General features: G+C 32.1%; 1 non-coding gene across 1 annotated transcript; it reads left to right on the top strand.

Moving 5' to 3' along the window:
- The first annotated feature begins 3,017 nt into the window (after nucleotides 1-3,017).
- TRNAS-GCU (transfer RNA serine (anticodon GCU)) lies at nucleotides 3,018-3,099 on the top strand. The gene has a single exon. It is a non-coding gene; the product is annotated as a tRNA-Ser (tRNA).
- Nucleotides 3,100-8,461: the final 5,362 nt, after the last annotated feature.

Raw genomic sequence — 8,461 nt, forward strand, 5'->3', positions numbered from 1 at the left:
GATAATTTTTGTCTATAACAACTAAAATATATTCAAATGCTAAATACTGTTATAGGTGTATAACAATCATTCACTATAAAAGCAATAAAAAAAAACAGAACAAACGATGATGTTATAGAGAGGTTTGACTGTATCAATAAAATTATTGAAAATCATGAAATGTAATTAATTTAAATTCCGACATAGACAAAAAATGTTTAAATAATTATTTTTTTCAAGTCTTAACGAGCAAAAGTAAGGCATACACTAGTTTTTGAAGTGGTTTTCCTAAAGAGCCCCATATATACAGAAGTAGAAGAAGAAATTCTTAATTGGGGTGCACGTAAATATTTATTTTTAATATATTTAAAAGAATGATGAAATTACCAAAGAGGGTTTTTAAGTGATGTTATTGACAGCCACAGAAATGGTAAGTGGTGTGGCATGTTGGGAAAAGGACAAAGAAGAGAGTTGAGAGAAGTGTGAGGCTGTGGGTAAATCTCAAGAAGAGAGAAAGTAATGTCAAAATGGAAGTGCCTCTTTTTCTGATCCAAAGGTCAGAGAATTTAGAAGGCAAATTCACCTGAACCTCACGATTTTTCTCTTATTTGTCTTTATTCAATTAATAATAGGACAACTTACATGTTCACCAGGGCCAGTGGGCTACTTACATAGTGTGCTGTTATTTGTTATACTATGTATTATTTCCTGTTCAGTTTATTTTAAAATAAATAAAAATTTAGAAATAATTTAACTTTTAAATTCTTTATTTTACCAATTTTATCCTTAATGAAAAACTTTTATAACCACACAAATATTATGACCCCACAAAGCTTTTAAGACCATAAGTTTTAAAAGTCTTTTTTTTTCCCTTAAATTACGTGCCCAGTCAAACTAGCTCATGTAAATTGAAACGGATGAAGTACTTAAAAATGTAGTATTAGACTAGTATATATGCATGTCGACTAATTTTATGTGGTAAATATTATTTTTTATTAATATAAAAATCGGGTAACTCTGTTAACAAATACTTGAACATATACGAAGAAATCACTTTTGCTTCCGTTGAAATTAAAACCTGTAATTTCATAATTCTAGACTTGCTGCATTGATCGCTGGCTCCATGTTGGGTGCTACCTCCCTCATCGTATTTTCAAATAAAAAGCTTTATTTTTCAAAGAAAGTTCCTCTTTAAAACGTGTTTCCTGAGACAACAATCAACCAAAAAACCAGCTGTTTGGACAATGTTGAAATGAAAAACAAAATATTGTGGAAGTTGATCATTCTCTTGAAAACTTTTCCGAATAATGTTTAGAAAAAGAAAATGTCTTAAAAGATCTTCAAAAAGTTGTCTAGGTTGGCCGACATTGAACATTATGAAGAGGATATAACATTTAAGTCTATAATTGAAAGGATGTAGCTTAGACTTGAATAGATGAAATGTTGTTCATATGTTCCTAATTTATTGTAGAAATGGTGCCGGCCACATAGTTCTAAAGGGCTACTAGTTAGGAATTAACAAATGTATTCTGAATTTTAGTTTTTCAGTTTAATTTTTGTTAAAATAGCACGAGCTAGCTAGTTTTCGGACTGGTCATTCAAAAATAGCCAGCGTTTGTCAAGTCATTAAAAAATAACCACTATTTTGCTGCAACAGAGACCAGTCCAGAATAAAATAATAAAGTTCGGTGCACCTGTGTATGAACTTCCAGTATATTATTCAGTATATTATACTGGAATTTCAGCATATTATGATGGAGTATTTTTCGGATTTTGAACAGTATTTTCGTTCAAATTTATCTTTACATGAAAATTGACTAAATTTCGATGACTTTTGAAACAATGCTATTTTTGAATGACCACTTGTAAATGTGGCTATTTTTGAATTTCTTCCTTAATTTTTTGGTACACAAATTTCTTAAATTGTTCTAAAATTAAAATTTTTAGTTCAAATTTTCAGGATAAAATAAATACTAACTAATTACTAAATAGCTAAGAATGGCTGTTTGTGCACTTCATGAGTCCAAGCCTACTGAATTCATGAGTCCAGAATTTTATAATTGAAACCAGGCCTCTTTATCAGCCCATGTTCTCCTAATCTCTTATGTTCGGCCTGGTTCTTGATTCCTAAAATCTCTTCTCACAAATTTCATAACATGTAGTACACTGTTTATAGGAATATGAAGAAAAAAATTGAAAACGTATTTGTGGAAAAAGCAAATATGCTTAGATTGTTCATTTTTAAAAAGGGTAATATTTTTAAGCCACTTGTTGACACATTGCTTTTTTATTTTTTTTAATGTTCCTTGCATTTTTTGGAAGCAGCGGCTTTGGCAATAATATAAAGTTCATACCTCAAGTTTATCTTAGCAAAAAATTCTCATATATATATATAGTGGCGGATGCAGGATCTCCACGAAGGGGGTTTAAAAAAAAATTGTATCTAGTGGGAATTGAACTCATGACCTTATATAAATTTTGAACCTCCTTGACCACTAAACTACACTTTTGGATTGTGTTAAGGGAGTTCAAAACTTAATATATAGAGGTAAAAAATATATTTTGCCTTATATATACAGTGTTGTTTCGGCGAAGGGGGTTCGGGTGAACTCCCTTGCGCCCCCCTAAATCCGCCCCTGTATATAGATAGATAGAATGATATATCAATTGCTGATAAAGATCAGTTGCGTGTTGCTTTTTATTTAATAGGAGTAGGTACTTGCAGTTTGCTCGTTGTCTACTTAATGAGCCTTCACTACTAGCTTCTATCTTTAATCTTAACTAAATTGAAGTCAAATCAATGAATTGAGCAAGAAAATAGTAATGAAATCCAATGTGATACTCACTAAATCTCGTAATATCTAACAAGCTTAGTCTTAATTATGTCGGTTATATAGAATACCAATGTATAAATGAGGCTTATATATAAGGACAATATAGGCCGAGGACCTAGTTGAATTATCAACATCGGTCTCAAACCTTTTTCCTATTTTCTAAAATTATCCAAAAACGTAATATGAACATGCGGAGGATGTGACGTCGCTTTGGCCGAGTGGTTAAGGCGCTTGCCTGCTAAGTAAGTGGGGTTTCCCCGCGTGAGTTCGAGTCTCACAGGCGACGTTTAATTTTTTTTTTACGCACTGATCTTTTAATTTTGTCCTTTCTTTTTTTCCTTTATTAGGAAAATAATAACATCTTTGTTATGAAATACATATTATATAGATGTCCTAATCAAATATAACTCTCACTACTCTTCTCCATTATGCAGATAACCCCCACTACTTCTCACTATTATAGTTGTAACTCCCACACCTCTATAACCTCCCCATTATCTTCCCTCATGTTCTGAATAGTTAATACCATGTTTATGATATCCCTTTGTATACCTCAATGTCATCCTATAAATAAAGGGTTTGAGCATCACATTGTATAGACTTAAATACATTGAAGAAATAAGAATCTCTCCTTTTTCTCTCTTTATATTCTTGTCTATTTGCTTGTTTCATCTTATTACTTTGAACTAAGTTTTTTAACACGTTATCAGCACGATGCACTAACCAACTGAGAAATATGTTTCTCACTTGAGGGATGCGGGTGATAGGCCTTTCTAGGAAGGTTTAGTGGTATTACACAATTAGTGATATCAACATGGCACAAATGTTCTTCGGTAAGTGTGAGGTATGTTACTGTCTTCAGTTGTTATATTCTTTTAGTGTTTTACTATTACTCTAAAGACACACTAACAAGAAAATGGAAACAGTCTAAGACTAAGATATCTAACTTTTCCATGGTTAATCTTTAAAGCTTTGAATTTTTATTTGATTACCTAAGGCGTAAAGAATGAGCCAAAAAGTGGTTCACTCTTGGAGAATATGTGTAAGTAATTAAGGTGGTGTCTTAGCCGATTTTCTTTTACAAGGTGTATAATCTACTTTTTAAGTAGTAATTAGTACGCCAATCTCACAATGATTTTTAGTATACATTTTGCTAACATTGTCTCGGTGACAAGCCTGTTTAAGTTTTATCTCTATTACTTTAAGGACGTAATCTTAATCTTACCAAAATGTTTATAACGATCTTCATAGGCTAGAAGTTGACACCATATTTTCTGATTTCGGCTCTCTATATTTCTTTATCCTAATCTCTTGTTTGCATGCAAACTAGATACCATGTAATACATACTTAGCAATTTGGTTACAATTGTATTTTGAATCATGATATCCATAGTGAGATGAAATTATTAAAGTCACTGGGAAACCATTAGTAATAAATATTAATTTTGGTTCTTTGTCAAAATTAAAATTGACATATGTTGCTCTAAATTATTTTCTCTTGATTAACTGAAGTTCTTATCAGGAGAAAACAATGAATATAGAGGAAAATTTTAATTATGAACTTGCTTTAAATTATGTGTATGTTTTTGTCTAACACGCAATTTCCATTCTTCAACATATAATATAAGATTTTTCTGGAATATATTTCTAATCATTGAGATTGCGTAAGTTAAATTGGTATTGATAAAGACGGCTACAATATTAAGATAATGAAACTACTAATTATTAGAACATGACTAATTAATGTGAATACAACAAGGCGTTTGTGCATTTTGTTTGGTGACTCTGTTAACAAATGAAAGGAAGATACAGCCTGTTAACTAATGAAAGGAAGATGCAGTCACATATTGATTTTCCTTGCTATATGTACTGTTGACATTCATGCTTGATAGAGCGTGAATTTTGGCTCTTGCTGCTTCAATGTTTGGTTGGAATTACATTTACACTTGAGTGAATTGCAAATATTACCTTGTCAAAGGTAATTGCTTGTTTATATCATAGTGCACTTCAAGTACAGTTCACTATAACAGTAAGGCATCGGGTTCTAATCCTGATGCACCATGGTAATAAGACGTTGGGTTTGAATTCCAACGCATTGTGGCCTAATATGCCTTTATATGGATAAAATGTTGGTTTAAGTCCCAATACACCACGAGAGTAAGACATCGGGTTTGAGTCTTGGTGCAACATAATGATAAGAGTTGGGTTCGAGTCCCAATGCATTATAGCCTTACATGCCTTTATATGGATAAGCCATTAGATTTGAGTCCCAATGCACCATATTGATGATCTAATGATGACTAATGAAAATAATTTTTCATGACTATATGAATGTACGAGGGTATGGCAAGCGACGAAATAATAATTGTCATCACTATGGTAACTATAAAAGGAGAACAATAAGGGTTCTCGAAGTAATCTTTCCAAAGGTGAAGGAAATATTTACCGTCAAATTGGTATGGAAAATTTATAAAGCACATTGCGATAATTATACTCCATTATTTGAAGAGAATGTGACTTGTGATAAGCATTGTAAATGCAAACTCATTTCCTGAAAGTGAATGTGAAAATATATATATGTGATACAAATTATGTATAAGAATGTGCTTATGCATGGTTGAATAAATGCTACAACACACCTCTACGGGAGGTTTGAGAGAAAGAAGGATAATGAACATTACTGCATGGTTACATGAATATGTCATTGGTCGTGTACATGTGGTACGCCAAAAATATTTTGTCATGCCTTATAATAGTTATTAAAGGCCAAAGTAAAGCAAGAAACAAGTCTTGTCTATAATGATTTTGACTATGACAATGATAAGATAATTTTTTCCGTGGAGGAAAAATTTACCACTTGGATGATGTTATAAAAGATCTTGTAGTACAAAATTATTGAGAGCTCCGGAAGAGTGAATTTGTTACTACCCGAATATATAAAATTATTCATGGCATTGGTGGTAGTAAGTCTCAAAAAGGAATTTTTTGAGTTTCAAATATATTAGCCAAAGTGATTGGCATATTGAGATTATAAATAAAATAAAATTGATTATCTTCATATTACTATAATCATTCCGGGTAAATATAAAAGGTTGCCCGATTTTTTTCTATTTGTACTACACAAGTATAAGCATGATGATGAAATCACATGCCACAAGTAAACTAGAGGTTTACTGAAATAAATATTAGTTGGCATGACCGGTTGGTCATCCCGGTTCAATTAATTGAGAACTTACATTGGCATATACTGAAGAATAGAAGATTCTTCAAGAATTCTCTTGTGCTGCTTATTCTCATGATATGCCATTTAAGGTTGGGATTGAATCCCTTAAACTCTGGAACGAATAAAAGGTGATATATATATGCCCACTCACTAGCCATGTAGGCCGTTTACTATTATATAATTTTAAAAGATGCATCTATTGTATGGTCACAAGTGCGTTTGTTGTCAACTTGCAGCGTGGATTTTGCAAGGTTGATTGCTCAAATTATTAGAGCACAATTCCAGAATATAAACTATGATAATTTATCTTGATAATGCTGGTTTAAATCCAACTTGGTTTAGCAGAAATTGTATGCCTCCAATTATAGCTAAACCATTGGTTATGAGACGTATTAATTAACGTACATCAGCACTTGTACGCATCTAGCCAAGTTATGATAAATTCTCCCTATCACAATTGGTTCAGGGTCAGGAACCAAATAAGTTTTATCTAGAAAAAAATATGCTATATGATTTAATTATCATACCACAATACACAAAGATGGGTTCCCAAAGAAGGTTGGGATATGTGTTGGTGATCCCAACATTAGGGGGAGAAAATAGGCAACTGAAAAAAATAATACATGGAACGAATTATTATGAGTACACATAGATCCTCGTACAAGAAAATTTGAACTTGAGGTTCAAGTGATAATTCATTTGCAAAATATTGTCAAGCGCATTTGCTGACCCAAAGCTAAATGTCATATTTCAATTGTGAAAAGTCCATGATGGACAGAGTTTATGAGACGCATGAAGCGTAATAGACTAATCGGTTCTAAAGATAAAACTCCTTTAAGAAGGAGAGGAGCAAATGACAAATATGGTCATAATAAGAAGGCAGGTGCTTTATAAGAGCACCATGACAAAACGCTTTATCAGACCTCATGGGAGAGACTCAGATACCTGAAAATAATGAGATCTCGATAAGTTATGTCTTTATTGATTGATGATGGAACCGACATAAAATGATCGTCGATGATGTTATTGATATAATTTGGCGCTCAATATTATTAATATTGACGAGGATCTTGAGCTCAAATCTGTCATGAAATTTGGATAGGTAAATGATTGGTCAAATGAAAAGTACACAATGAAAATTAACTTCACATGAAATATGTAAAGTTGGACGGATAGTCCTAAAACCTGAACGTATAAAGCGAATGGAGGTATAAATGTATTCTTGTGCAAAAGATTAAATAAAAAATCAAGTCGATAGACATAAAGACGACTTGTGGCGCAAAAAGATTTGTAAATATCCTGACATTGATTATATGGAGACATGTTCTCTTGTGTTAGATGCAGTCATTTCAGGGTTTGGTCTAACAATATATTTGATATGCGTATAATGAAAATCCTTGAAGGATTTAAATTGTTCTGAAGCATATCAAGGTTTCAAGAATTTATTAAATAAAGCTTCAACAAACCATTATTATGTGGATTAGAGCATCATGGCATACATGATTTATTTTTGTTGGTGCACTATGTATATTGAGTATAACAATATGCTGAAGAGATATAGTTTAATTCCTATATGAAGATATTGGGATACTATTCGTATTATATTGCAAAAGGAATTCTTGATATAGATTTGTTTATTCTAACAAATATTGTCAAGGTTTTATTGGTTATGCAAATGCAGGCATTTTCTGAAGTTCGTTCATCAGACAATCTATTTGTACGTGAGAGTACTTCCATATTATTATTTCACAAGGCAGTCAATTGTTGATAATTATTCAAGTTATGTCAATATACTATCAACTGATAAAGCAAGTGACTCAACACACAACCAATGTGTGACTTTTTTTTGAAGAGAAGATTCCAATAATAATGAAAACGATGATGATTGCTTATCTCAATTGAAAGAAGGATATATTGAAGGAGACAGAATAAAGCATATATTTCATCAAAGTTTTTTATCAGACACAATCTTCATTGTACCAGTGAAATAGATGTTCAAAAATTTATTCGCTTGATAATTTGATGATCTGTTCAGTGAAGTATGAGCAACCTCAACATTTGAGAAGTTGATATACAAGATCGGAACGCGTCATCTAGGAGAAACAAATTGATGTTTTCATCAGGGGGAGGCACATACGCGCTGTACTCTTTTTCCTTAGCTAAAGTTTTATTCCACTGGGTTTTCCTGGCAAGATTTTTAACGAGGCAACAAGTAATGCATATTACAAGATATGTGTACTCTTTTTCCTTCACTAAAAGTTTTTCCCACGGTTTTTTTTTCTTAGTAAGATTTTAACGAGGCACATAATTTGTGAACATCCAAAGGGGAGTGTTATGAAATACATATTATGTGAATATCCATTAATCAAATATAACTCTCACTACTCTTCTCCATTATGTAGATAACCCCCGTTATTTCTCACCA

The sequence above is a fragment of the Nicotiana tabacum genome, chromosome 18 (genome assembly GCF_000715075.1).
Source record: "Nicotiana tabacum cultivar K326 chromosome 18, ASM71507v2, whole genome shotgun sequence".
Classification (NCBI taxonomy): domain Eukaryota; kingdom Viridiplantae; phylum Streptophyta; class Magnoliopsida; order Solanales; family Solanaceae; genus Nicotiana; species Nicotiana tabacum.